Source organism: Papaver somniferum, chromosome 5 (assembly GCF_003573695.1).
Source record: "Papaver somniferum cultivar HN1 chromosome 5, ASM357369v1, whole genome shotgun sequence".
Lineage (NCBI taxonomy): Eukaryota > Viridiplantae > Streptophyta > Magnoliopsida > Ranunculales > Papaveraceae > Papaver > Papaver somniferum.
In genome coordinates, this window is record NC_039362.1 from 55189869 (window position 1) to 55205005 (window position 15137).

Sequence of the window (15137 nt, forward strand, 5' to 3'; positions counted from 1 at the left end):
TTGAGATAGCCTAACTTTGGTAGGCATAATATCACTAATACATTTCCACAAAAAGAGGTGTACTTTAGGCAGAAGATGAGTTTTCCATAGAGCTCTAAAGATAGGGTCGGGGTTTGAATTCAATGCACCATCAGGAACAACAATGGTTAAAGCCCTATATGAAGATTTCACAATGAAAGTTCTGTTATGGGTGCAGGACCAGATTAATCTATCTTCGCCAGATAAAGGAATTCTAATCTTCCTAATCTTTTCAGCATTCTCCCTAGTAAAATAGGCAGAGACTAGGTTTTCATTCCATTGTTTGGTGTCTGAATTTATAAAATCAGCAACCATCAGTTTAGGATTAGGATAATGACTACAAACCGGAACTGAAGTATTAGGTATCCACGCATCATCAAAAGCACTAATATTATTACCATTTCTAACTTCCCATAACGAGTGTTGTCTAACAATTTCTAGACCATGGAAAATAACTTTCCAAACCCATGAAGAGTTTTTGTTATCTTTATAATGCAAAGGATGATTATTAATGAAATATCTGCATTGCAAAATCTTAAACTATAATTCATCTTTTGCATGAATAAATCTCCAAGCCACCTTAGATAGTAAAGCTAGGTTAAACTTTTTAAAATCTCGGAAACCTAAACCTCCTATGTGCTTATGAGTACAAACTTTCTGCCATTTTTTTATATAAATACCCCCTGAAGTTTTTTCCCTCGCCAAAGGTCTCTCTGGGATTTTTCCATTTGATAAATGATGCTATCATGAATAAGAAAAGAATTCATATGATAAACTGACGAAGATTTCAGGACATTTTGTTCCATAACAGACCTACCTGCCTGAGTAAAATGTTTACTATTCCAATTAGCTACACTCTTATCAAAGTGGTCAGCCAAATAAGCAACGGATTCAGTTTTATTCTTGTTAATGAAAAGAGGGATACCTAAATACTTGTCATTTAGGTAAATTTTCTTAACATTTAATGTTCTAAAATGTTTACCTTTTCGTATTATTGTATTTTATTCGGTAATTGGACGACCGCAGGGAGTCTTTCTATGTGTTCATTATGGGGGCTAAAAATGCAATTGCACGCAAAGCTTTTATTTTATTTTTCGTCGTAAAAATTGAACTCCGATTGGTATTTTTTCCGAGAAAATGGATCGACTCGAAGAGTCATTAACCTCGGTTGTGGTTAGGCGCAATCAAAACAATCGCAAGTCGAGCCGATTGACGGTAATTGCGGCGTGAAAATGGAAACAATTTATTTGACGCAATCCTCGTATACTTGAGGAGTTTAGTTGGAAACAATTTATTTGTTGGAAACTAAATATTCAACAAAAGATGATCATGTGAAAATTACCTTGAACATCTTACATGATTTTTGTGAGACAGTTATTTGATGTTAGCTCGAGAAGTTTCGTATTGATCATTCGATCACTTGAAAATTACTCGAAGCTAATGGTATGTGTGAAATTACTATTATCGCCTTTTAAGGATGTATCAATGATTGAAATAAGAGTTTAGAACAATTACCCACGTCTGGATACAACACGATACGCATATCCAATATGCGAACTGTATTGTGATGATTCAGGTCCGGGACTCTTGTTTGCGTACCTAGTAAGTGAAAGGATTTACCTAAGAAGGTCCGGAACTCTTGTTTGTGTGCCTAGTATGTGAACGGGTTTACCTGAGTTGGATACGGAACGGTTGTTCGCGAACCGGGTTTTCGAATGGCTTGACTAGCCCAAGATCCGGAGTTGTTGTTCGCGTACCCAGATTGTGAACACAGTGTTTAAGTTCTAAAGTCAGTTATGTATGATTCTCATACTCATGAACTAAAATATTTATGATTTAAGGAATGCAAATTAACTTTGCAAACCGTGGCTTAATGTTCATGAATTGATTCTTGTATAAGTATTTTGTACGATTACGAATCAATCCGATTTTGTTTCAATTTGTTCATGAATATTTCTATGAGATTGTGAACAATTGAACAACTCTATTTGAAACACAATTAGATTCATTTTATTATCTATCATGATTGATTGATTATCATATTTTATCTAGAAGTGTTAGATGAATATGGCTAAATCAAAAGTGTTCATATGGCTAACTTCAGTTAACTGTTATTGAGCCAACCAAATATACACGTTTAGGTACAGTTACCCATATCTAAATATCAGTATATTTTATTTGTCTGTAACAAGCTAAGATCATCTGACAGTGTAGATTGATTGTTTTATTTCTAAGAAGACTTAGCTTGAATCTTAAATCAGGAATCTAACGGTGAATATTGAATGCTTTGTTACTAAGCTATCTTAGCTTTGATTGTAAGCAACCCTGATTTGAAAGGCTATATAAGGAAGAACTTTAGCAACTGAAAAACCTAATATCGACACTTCCGTGTGTCCTAGTTACAAACTAGAGTCGATTCTCCTTTAACCTAGGTTTTCGAAAACCATTATTAGGTTAACGACTTGAAGACTTCGTTTGGGATTCGTTGAAGCCAGATCCAACTATTTTCTTTGTAGTTGCGTATTCTAATCTTACTTTTCTATAATATTGAGTTTTATCTTCTCTAAGATTTACTCGAGATTTATCTCCGATGGGTAAGATATAAAAAGTAATCACAACAGTCCTTCATCTCAGACTCTTGTGATTCCGCAATAACTTCTCTGTTAATCAGTTAGGTTATTGTGAGGTGACTAATATTTCTAGGCTGCTCTTCTGGAGTATAAGAACGGATTATTAGTTGGTTCTTATTCACCTTGATCTTTGTTTCAAAAGACTGCTCTTCTGGAGTATGAGAACATAATAAATAATAGACATATCTGTAGAAGACAGATTTTTTAACAACTCTTCAACTTTGGGTCGTAGCAGCTCTTAGTTGTGGGTGAGATCAGCTGAAGAAATCAAGTGCGCAATATCAAGTGTGGTTCTAAAGGCGCAAGGAACGTGATTGTACCTTAATCGGTGTGAGACTTGGTTAGGGCTTAACTACACTCCAGTCTGAAGTTAACTTGCAGTAGGCTAGAGTCTGTAGCAGCTTAATATAGTGTGGTGTTCAAAGGTGGACTAGATCCCGTGGTTTTTCTGCATTTGCGGTTTCCTCGTTAACAAAATTTCTAGTGTCTGAGTTATTTCTTTTTCGCATTATATTTGTTTATATAATTGAAACATCATAGGTTGTGCGTAGTTCAATCACAGTTGATAAATCCGACCTTGTTTGTTGGATATAACTTGATTGACACTTAGGTACTGGTCTTTGGTACCGTCCAAGTTATTTCTCATATCAATTAGGCTCACATATTTCTATTTGTTCGATTTGATGATTTTATTGAGAAAGAGATAAAACTCTTGATATATTTCTTTATTGAGTCTAACTTTTAAGTTGGTTCTCTCAGAATTATATTGGAATTTGGTCCATACAGATTACCGAACGAATTATTGGGTGTTGTTGTTATACCCCCATTTTTTTCAATTGTTATCAGAGCAGGAAAACACGCTAAGACCTCATAAGTCTGTGTTTGTAGCAATCTGACTAAATGGTCAGAAGTGCTCTCTATAAGCGTACCGCCAGTCTTTGATGGCTCGAATTACTTATGGTGGAAAATTGCTATGCGTGACTTTCTACAAGCGCATGATTTGCAATCATGGGTTCGCGTTGTAAATGGCTATAATCCTCCATTAGTTATCGTAGACTGTGTAACTGTTGCAAAGGATATTAGTGATTATGATGATCTTGAGATTCTTGTTGCAAAGCAAAATTCTGACGAATTAAATGCTATCATCCATGCCATTACCCCAGATCTTCAACACCATGTGACTATGTGCGCTCGGTCTAAAGATGCTTGGGATATCTTAGAAACTGTATTTGAAGGGAATACCTCTGAGTAAGAAGCTAGGCTTCAAAACCTAAATTCTGATTTAAAAAACCTTCATATGGATGGTGAATATTCATTTGATGAGTTTAATCACAAAGTGTCTGAAACTGTTAATGCACCATTTGCATTGGGTAAGACTATTCCTAAAAAGGACATTGTGATGAAAATTCTCATATCTCTACCAGCTAGATACGATTCTAAGAAACATGTCATCGTTGAGGGAGCACCCGATGTAAGTTTTTGATATCCAGAATTGATTGATATTAAGGATGAGAATTGCTTTAATTCAACACTTTCACTGTTTGTACAACAGTTAAAGAAATCTGTTAGACGGAGAAAAAGAAAGTCTCGTAAAAAATCCTTCTCATCAATCAACGAAGTGGATAAGAAAGTTCACAAAGATTATGATGGTGAAACTTGTTCCAAGTGCTAAAAATATGGTCACCATATCTCTGTTTGTCCCAATAAGGAGATTAGTGAGAAAACCAAAGCATGGATGACAACTCTTGACTACTGTCCCGAGGAAGAAGCCTGTGAAAGTTCTCTCACATATTTTGCTGATAATCACACTTGTGTCTCCAACAACTCTGATTATTTCATGATAGACAATCTAACTTCCCCAGAAAACACAATTGATCTCTTGACCAAAGATTTATGTTCAATGAAGAATAGGTTTCAAATGGATAAGGAATCATGGATTAAAAGGATTGAAAATCTGGAATGTCAACTGAAAAAATTAAGACAAAAAAATGTGATACCTCGCAGTTGTGATCACAAGAAAAAAAATCGATTCGTTTCGAAAAATTCTTTTAAATTCAATCAGCACATCACTCCTAAAAACTTGTCACAGTCATATTTTTATTGTAAAGAAGTTTACCTGCCAAATCACAAGGACACGATAGATCCTCCTATGTCTTCCTTGTGCGAAAACATGGGTCACTTAAATTTGGAACACTCACCGATGACAAAGGTTCTTGAAAAATACCCTTCTAATACTTCACCATATCAAAAAAAGAAAAATAAATCTCATAAGAAATCAACGCACGTTTCGAATGAGATTTTCAGAACCATTCATAGCCTGCAAAGATCAATAAAAAGGGCTTGCAAAATATTGCGGGAAAACAAGATGCCTCTCTTAGACATTTCGAAAAATCTGAAAACTCGTTCTCTTCACAAGAAACCACTCGATCCTTCATTGGATGGAAGAAATTACAGTTTGTAATAGTTTTTAAGGTTGCTCTTATCTTCCATTGGATAAGAACTACAACCTTAAAAGGGGCTGAGTAGTTTGGTTACTGTTGTATCATAATTATTGATCACATGACAAACTTGTTTCTGTTTTTATTTCTTGTGCTCCAAATTCGTTTGTTGAGCTAAAAACATTTTCTCGTGTCTCTGAAATGACATGCACGTTTCCTATGTATGCGTACCAAAACCTGGTTAAGCATATCGAGTTATCCAAAATCTGTTAGGGTTTTGGTCAAAGGTCATTTTTGGAAAGTTTTGCCTTATCTATTCCTTAAAAGGTTGAATGTTTCATTTCATATACAAGGTTTTCATTTACCTTTATCACATCATCTTCAAGCCTTTACAGTAGAGAGGATAATGTCTGGAATGTTCTCTTTCCTTATGAGAAAGTTCATTTTGATTCCTCTGATAATGAGTTAGGTCAAGACAAGCGTGTATCATCAACTTATGAGAATCCTGCATCTTGATAAGCTATCACTTACTATGAATCTTGTTTTAGAACAAGTACATGCTCTGAAGAATGGCCTGGAATCTTCAACCAAAAGACTTGAGGATAAGATCGAATATCTTGAATCCAGGATTGATTTGATCGAAGATGAACTTGAATACAGGGAATATGAGAAGAGTCTTCAAAAGTAAGTAAAATGTCTTCTTTATACGTATAGGTTTTAATAATGTCTAGGAAACTTCTTATGAGAATTTATTCTTATGTTTAAGAAGGATAACTAGGATTTGGTATAACAATTATTGTGATTACACAGAGTTATTGCCAACGATTTTCATCTTGCAATGGTTTTAGATTTATTATTTAAATTTTAAGTTATTTGAAAGATGATTTTTGCATTATTTAATCTTCTTGATTTCATATATTGCAATTGCTTATGAGATGTTTACCTTTACGTTCGTGAACTCTGCTAGTATCTCATAAATGCTCAAAAGTTAAGTCTATATGTCTTTATGCAAATATTGATAAAAGATAGAATGAACTTTTGAAAATTCCGCAATATTGATCTTTCCCTGATCCACTTTTATGTGAAAGTACTGTATGACTCCGTAAGTTTTCTTATGTTGAGTGATTTCCGGTTAAATTAATCATAAATGTTCTCTTCTGATTAGTGTAATCGATGATATTTTGGACATTAACAATTCGCGTCCAAAGAAATCATTTTTTTCTTGTAAAAGTAAGGTCGCTCGTGTTGTTCTCTTGGGAATGACATCAAATGGGGGAGAGTTCTTAAATGAACTTGTGCTTAATTGCCAAATCTTTGTGGGGGGTGAGGCTGCCGAATATTGTAGAAGTTATCTTGTATCTTTATAAACTCCTCGATGAATACACTAAGTTTCGACTATGTGAAATCATCGAAACAAAGTTGATATGTTCTCTTTTAGTCATGAATTATCTTTTTGGAAATTTCATTATGATCCCGTAATTTTCGTATATTTTCCAATTTATATTGACAAAAAGGGGGAGAATTATTTGGTAGTTCGCACTACATACATATGGTTTACGGATCATTATGTAAGTGGGAATGGTTTTCATTGTAAGATGGAAGTATTGACTAAGGGGGGTGATACATAATTACATATCACCATAGTATTATTTCAAAGTTGTGATGCAATTGGACTTTGATTCGATGTAATAATACTATGACATTGTATAACAATGATTGAGAATGTCTGTTTTCTTAATGTTGTGGCTACGGATCTTCAACAACAATGATGCTGATTGAATATGTTCAGAATCGCCAGAGTACTCGGAGCAACGAAGAATTCAAGGAAGCTTTTTGTTTTAACTATGTTCATCGTATTCTTGATGAGTTTAGTTCGAAACTAAATATTAAGTCAAAAGATGATCATGTGAAAATTACCTTGAACATCTTATATGATTTGTGTGAGACAGTCATTTGATATTAGCTCGGAAAGTTTCATATTGATCATTCGATTAATTGAAAATTACTTGAAGCTAATGGTATGTGTGATAATACTATTGTCGTCTTCTAAGGATGTTTAAATGATTGAAATAAGAGTTTAGAATAATTACCCATGTTTGGATACAACTCGGTATGCATATCCAGTATATGAACTGTATTGTGATGATTCAGGTCTGGAACTCTTATTTTCGTACCTAGTAAGCGAACGGATTTACCTAAGAAGGTGCGGAACTCTTGTTTGCGTACCTAGTATGAGAACGAGTTTACCTGAGTTGGGTCCAGAACGGTTATTCGCGAACCGGGATTGCGAACGTCTTGACTAGGCCATGGTCGGAGTTGCTGTTCGTGTACCCAGTTTGCGAACACAGTGGTTAAGTTCTAAAATCGGTTATGTATGATTCTCATACTCATGAACTAAAACATTTATAAGAAATGTAAATTAACTTTGCAAACTGTGGCTTAATGTTCATGAATTGATTATTGTATAAGTACTTTGTACGGTTACGAATCAATCCGATTTCTTTTCAATTTGTTCATGAATATTTCGTATTGATCATCATATCTTGAAGTGTTAGGTGAATACGACTAAGTCAAAAGTTTTCATATGTATAACTTCGGTTAATTTTTATTGAGCCAACCCAATATACACATTTAGGTACGGTTACCCATATCTAAATATAAGTATATTTCTTATGTGTGTAACAAGCTAAGACCATCTAACGGGTGGAGATTGATTGCTTAATTTCTAAGCAGACTTAGCTTGAACCATAAATCAGGAGTTCATCTAACGGTGAATATTGAATGCTTTGTTACTAAGCTATCGTAGCTTTGATTGTAAACAACCCTGATTTGAAAGGATATATAAGGGAGAACTCTAGCAACTGGAAAAACTAATCCCGACACTTTCGTGTGTCCTAGTTGCAAACTAGAGTCGATTATCCTTTAACCTAGGTTTTTCAAAGGGATCATTGGAGTTTGGTACTCAGGTTTAGACCAACACTATGCTTTGGTCTAACATTTGTCCAACGTTAGGCTTTGGTACCTGGACTGGACGTTGACTATGGTTGATTGTTTGTGACCTAACGTTAATTAATTTTATAAAATAAAAAAGTAAAAAAAAATATTGAATTTACAAGTCTAGCCCTGAAGTGGGTCTACTATCCAACGTTGGAAAAAAATAATTAATCTGCGGCTCGGATGTAAGATTGACCCTAATTCTTCACTCTTCTTCATCCGCCTGCACACACAACTCAATATTCTTCTGCAACAACTACAACACCGGAGCACCCAATATGTTCCAACAACAAATCATTTCTTCCTAACAGTAACTTCATCTTCCAATTCCTTCGACCCACTTCAACAGCGATCACCAGATTCATCTATTCTTCCTTTAGATTTCATTATCATCAACAGCAGCAGCTTTACATATTCTCCCCTGTCCATTTCTAGTCCTAAAACTTCAATAAATCCATTCATTTTCGATCTTTGATTGCCAATTTCAAATTCAACTGAAACTTACTCTTAGAAAACCATTCAACTTAAAAAAACTCACATTACCGATATAATGAAACCCCGAATTTCACTAAATGAAAACCCAAATTTCTGAATCAAACAAACCCTCAATTTCGTTAAAGGGAAACTCCAAGTGTTGAATCAAATCAAAAACTCAATTTCTATTTGTTGATCTTCTCGTACACATCCACGAATTGATGGCAGCAACACTAATTTGAATCCTTCTCTTCCATTATCTTCTCTCTGATTCTTGGCTGAATCCAGTTCATAATACCCTTCAATTAATCGACCCCAATTTCAGCAGCAACACTAGTTCTTTCCTTATTGATTCACAAAACCAAAAACCCTAAATTTAATTGTTTATTGTTGTTGTCGTTGTCGCCTGAATTCGAAAACCATCAGCTACACCAATCTTAGACGACCTAGAAAACCCCCAAATCTGTAGCAACAACCACCACTGCCTCAGATCCCCTTTTTGTGCTCTTCAATCGCCATGATTACCTAACTTCGTTGTTGAAGAATGAATTCAGATAAGTACCAAGCTTTCTTCAATTGATTGCAAGACAAATCAATCAACCCCATAAAAAACTCAAATGTCTGCATCTTAGATTCTATTTTCAGATCACATTTGAAAACCCATGAATCCATCGTTGGCGTTGCTGCTGTTAGAAGAGGTCCTGAACTCCACAGGCAATAATTGTACTAGTGAGAAACTTTTCCTTTTTCTTTCGACAAAAAATTGAAGTCTCGCTAAATCGAAAACCTAATTTCACTGATTCTGAATCCCAATTATTGTTTTGTTCTAAGCGGTGTTGGTGATTTCGATAGAGTGGTGCTACACCAGTTGAACTGGTGCGAAAAAAAAAAGATATAGAGAAAGTAACGGTGTTGTCTTTGTCGTGATGTGAAGAAGGATGGGAAGAAGACACTATTAAGTAAAATCTTAGATAGAAGGCTATAATAGTAAATTAAGCTTTTAATTTATTTTTAAATTGGTTGTGTTTTTTTTTAATAATTTTAAAACATAAATCAACTTTTAACCTAGTCAATGATAGTCAACGTCCAGTCCAGGTACCAAGCCCTAACGTTGGACAAATGTTAGACCAAAGCCTAGTGTTGGTCTAAACCGGAGTACCAAACTCCAATTATCCCTTTTTCAAAACCATTATTAGGTTAACGACTTGAAGACTTCATTTGGGATTCGTGAATCAAGATCAAACTATTTTATCTGTTGTTACGTATTCTGATCTTACTTTTTCTATCATATTGAGTTTTATCTTCTCTAAGATTTACTCGAGATTTATCTCCGATAGGTAAGATATAAAAAGTAATCACAACAGTTCTTCGTCTCAGACTCTTGTGATTCCGCAATAACTTCTTCTGTTAATCAGTTAAGTTATTGTGAGGTTACTAATATTTCTAGGATGCTCTTCGGGAGTATAAGACCGGATTATTAGTTGGTTCCTATTCACCTTGATCTTTGTATCAAAAGACGGAACAAAAACAGAATAAATAATAGACATATATGTGGGAGACATATTTGTATAAAACTCTTCGACTTTGGGTCGTAGCAACTCTTAGTTATGGGTGAGATCGGCTAAGGAATCAAGTGCCCAGAATCCGGCATGGTTCTAGAGGCGTAAGGAACGCGAGTGTACCTTAATCGGTGTGAGACTTGGTTAAGGCTCAACTACATTCCAGTCCGAAGTTAACTTGTAATAGGCTAGAGTCTGTAACGACTTAATACAGTATGGTGTTCAAAGCTGGACTAGGTCTCGGGGTTTTTCTGCATTTGCAGTTTCCTCGTTAACAAAATTTTTGGTGTTTGTGTTATTTCTTTTCCACATTATATTTGTTTATATAATTGAAATATCATAGGTGATGAGTGCTAAAAAGTGCATATTTCTATATATTTCTCTTGGCATTTAACTCATCTTTTGTGCATTAATTCTACATTTTATCCCATATTCTGTATTTTCATTGTTTTCAAGAATAAATATTTTTCTTACTTAATTTTGCATTTTTAGGTAATAAATAAAGTTTGGATGAATAGCAGAGCGGAAAAGAGCAGAAAAGTAGTGAAAAGCCGGAAGAAATTACGCAAAGAATGGAGCGCACGTCCAAAAAGCTAGGAATGGGCTCAAGAAGGAAGAATTGTTCTTAAAGAAGATATGGGCTGGGCATACCCAAGGCCCAAAACCCTTTCCCAAACCCATTTTCTATATCCATACCCGCCTCCATTCTCAGCCGTTAGATCGGATCCATCTCATCATCCAATGGTCGCTTCTTCATCGTTCATCAAAATCTGAAGTCCCTGCAAAACACCATAGTACCTAACTCCATCTGAAGCCGTCAGTTTTGTTGTATCTCATAATCCAACGGTCGCTACATACCTCTCCATCGTAGCCGTTCGATTCAATCTATATGGGATCATCCAACGCTCTTTACTTGTTGTTCATCAAAGTTCGCTACACCCGCTTCACACCCTAGCATCCAAAACCATCGACTTCACCCAAACAAGTTCTTCTTCCCCAAATCTTTTTTCCCCAAAAACTCTCTTCTTCCCCCGACAGTTGCAGTCGAGCTCTGCTCCTGCCTCTCTTCCATGTCCACTGCCACCCTGCCATCGCCACTTCCTCCACTGTCACCAAACACCACCTACACGCCGTAGCTACCTCCCCTACCTCTATAGCCATCTAACTCATTGATTTTTCACCACTGAAACCCTAGGTGATAAATCAATAAATTAGGTGAGGCTATAAGACGCAATTGAAGACATGGAGAGGAGCAGAGAAGAGAGAATAGGCATGGGTCGACATCAATTCAGGGATTAGGTGAGTGGACTTTTCAATTCAAAAATTAGGGTTTGCAAGTTAGGGTTTCGAAATTTGGGGATATTTTGTAAAACTATAAAAGGCAACTGATGTGTGATGTAAAGGCTTATGCTGGGTTAGCAGCCAGTGTCCAGAACTGTTATGTTCTGTTAATGTTTTTTTTTGAGTCTCTTCAATTTGTGCTGTTTCATGCACTGTTCCTGTTTAATCATGTATGTGTTCTGTTCAAATTGTTGTTCATGTTAAGCTGCTGTTAATGTGATGTTTGTTCCTTCATTGTTCATCTTTTGTTCATTATTTATGTTTTCCTGTTCTCTAATGTTCTTGTTATGTATGTTCTAAACCTCATATGCTAGGACTAGATGAAACCATGAATCAATAAGATAGTCTTCATCATGTGCAGCTCATGTCCAATGTTGTTAAGCCCTTAGACTAGTTGTACTTTAATCAGACAATTAGTACTTTGGTAACTATTTTAGCTGTGAGTAGAATATCCCTTAGGTTAATGGTGGATTCAACATCCTAGTGTTCTTTCATCTCTCTTGTTTTGTCAACTGTTAGCTTCTCAAATGTTAGGATTAGTTTAATGTTGTGTGTCAATGCTAGGTTAGAGCCTTAGAGCATTGAGTTGATTGAGCAGTGGGGAGAAACTAGTGCTCACTAGTGACTGTGAGCAAGCTGGTTCTCTTCCCACTCTAGATGAATGCCTAAATCCATTGCCTTGGCTTTGCTTTTTTTTTCCTTCTTTTTTTTTACTTCACTGTCTTCTTCACACCCCTGCCCTTGGCTTAGGCCTTGGTTTACTTCCATTGTTCTTGTTTAGTTTCATTGCACTGTCACTTTTCCTCATTCCTTCACTGCCACTGTTTTACTTTCACTTGTCCTTCATTTTGTTTGCTATTTTCTCCTGCTACTTCAACTTCTCCCTTGCTGCTGCCTCCTGCATCTGAGTTTCTGCAGCTGTTGCTGCCACTCCACTTCTCTTGCCATGTGCTACAGCCACTGCTGCTGCTGCTGCAACTGAGCTTGGCTCACAGCACAAGCCCAGTCCAGTCATTACAAAAGCCCACTGTTCTTCTGTTCAAGCCTAAGGCCCAGACAACTAAACCCAGTTCACTCTTAAGGTTCAAAAGCCAAAGGCCCAGTTCATTCCCAAAGAACTCAAAGGCCCAAAGCAATTCATCAAAGCCAACTGAATCCAAGACCATTCCAAAACCAAAGCCAAGCCCACTGTGCCTAGAAGTTACCAAAGCCCAATAGCAAACTTAGAAGCCCAAAATAGCTACACACTCCAAACACACCCAGTCCCTGTGGAATCGACCCGTACTTGCACGAGCTACAACCGACGACCGTGCACTTGCGGTATTACTGTAGGCCCGTTTCATTTCACTCAATTTTATACGCTTTCCCGGGCCCACCAATTTTTGGCGCCGCTGCCGGGGATTGGTGCTGTGTTTTTCTTGTAGTTTTATTAGCTATTTTTGCATTTCACTGCATAGCATTTGGATCTGCATCTGCTTCACTTCATTTGCTGTTGGACCTGCTGTTCTGAACCTGTTTTTCCTCTGCTGGGACGCCACCAAGGAAAAGAACCAAAGCCCAACTGGGTTTTTGCAACAATATCAGAGCAGCTGGGCTGTGCTTAAAAGGTAACCCATTTAAGAGAACCCGAATTGTGGGCTTGTAATATTAAAGCCAATTTTTGGGCTTTTTATTTTCGGTTGGGTTTGTAATTAATTTTTGTGGGCTTGTTTGTTTAATTTGTGGGCTTGTATTTAATTTTTGTGAGCTTGTTTAATTTGGACTTGTATCTTGTATTCTGGGTTTAAACCCAGCTGAGCTTGTAACCGATCACGCTAGGTTAACTCGTTAGTGAGCCGAGTACCCAAATTCTAGGCCGAGATTTTGGACTCAGTTTCACCAAACGTTTTCAAACCAGCTGAGCCAAAGCAAACACAAAACCAACAGTGGGCTTGCTCCCATTCAAAAACCAAATTTTATTTTCTTTTAAAAAAAAAAAAAAAACCAAAAAAACCAAAAAAATGTCTCCCATTAAAACCAAATATTTTTCCCAAAAATCCAAACCCATTAAAACCAAATAGTGGGCTTTGTGTCTTTTCAATATGGGCCAACCTAGTGCTCTCCATGAATACATGTATCCCACAATAAAAATTCCATTATCATGTATTGTCTTACCTCAAACCAATAACCCTTTTAAAATAAATGCAAGCATGATACAAATACTTCCTTTATTTCGAGGGTTCGATTCTGAGAACCCCTATACTCATGTAAGAGAGTTTGAACAAATTTGTCGGACTATGCAACCTGATCATATGTCCGAAGACTCTCTGAAATTGCGTTTGTTTACATTTTCTCTAAAGGAAAGGGCCAAAACATGGTTTTACGGTTTGAGACCACAATCAATCACCACTTGGGAACAACTCACTAATCAATTTTTCCAAAGATTTTTTCCACATCATAGGACCATCGCTATGCGTCAAAATATCAATTGTTTTGTCCAGTTGGATGAGGAAACTGTTTTTGACTATTTTGAACGTTTTAATGATTTGTTGAGCGAATGTCCACACCATGGATTTGAGAAGTGGAGACTTGTCGCTATCCTCTATGAGGGACTAGACTTTAAATCTCGAGCCATGGTTGAGTGTATGTGTAATGGTGAATTTCTTGATAAAACTGTGGATGATGCATGGAAATTTTTAGCTGAGATTGCAGAGAAACCCCGTCACTGGGAGTCCATTAGGGAAATTGAGACACTGTCACATGATATTGGTGGTAATGAATTGAACTTTGGAAATAGCATGTCTAGTCCTTCTCATGTGTATGATATTGAATATGAACCTAATCTAGAGGAACATGAGTTGACTAATGACACCACAACTGCTAATAGGGACAAGTATGCATATTACTATGATGATGATGATGATGATGTTATGTTAGAAGAACATGTCTATGCTGAAAATGTTATGGAACCTTTGGGTTCAAATACATTAGGCTTCTCTGCCTCGACCTTCATGAATGATGTTTCTTCTAGTATTCCATATACATGTGATGTTGATACTGATTTTGAGCATGTGCATCTGTCCTATGAAGATGACTTAGGTAATATAGAATCTTCTGTTGACACTAATATGCATGAAAATATAATTGTTGTGTCTGATTCTCTACCTGGGTCACGTTGTGATGTTTCCACTGATTTGCCGATGCATGAGAATAATTCTTCTGATGATGTTGATGATTCTGATTTGTGTGAGCATGGTGAGCATGTTGTGACACTTGTAGAAGACTTAGGAGATGTTGATGTGATTAATAATGATGTGCCTATCTTCCTACATGAGTCACAATCTGAAGGCCTTCCATCCAACCTAGATTTGGTTTGTACCGATATTGTCAAACCGACTTTTCTGAGAGTCCCCAACCTAGGTTTGGAACTGTGTGCTTCCCAAGTCCTCTTGGACTATTTTGCTTCTAAGTATAATATCTTTGAGGAGCCACAGTTGGAATTAGCATGTTTTCCCGTCCCTAGCACAGTTCATTTCGAGCTAGACCTTGTGCATGATGAACCCCCAAAACTGCGAGATTTTGTTTCCAAAATTTTATCCATTGAAAAATCCAGGTTTGGGGGTAGCTCATTTTGTTTCACAGCTTCACTTGCATGCCTATCATATTATTATTGTGTGAAGCTGTTGAAACCTCTACACTTTGTC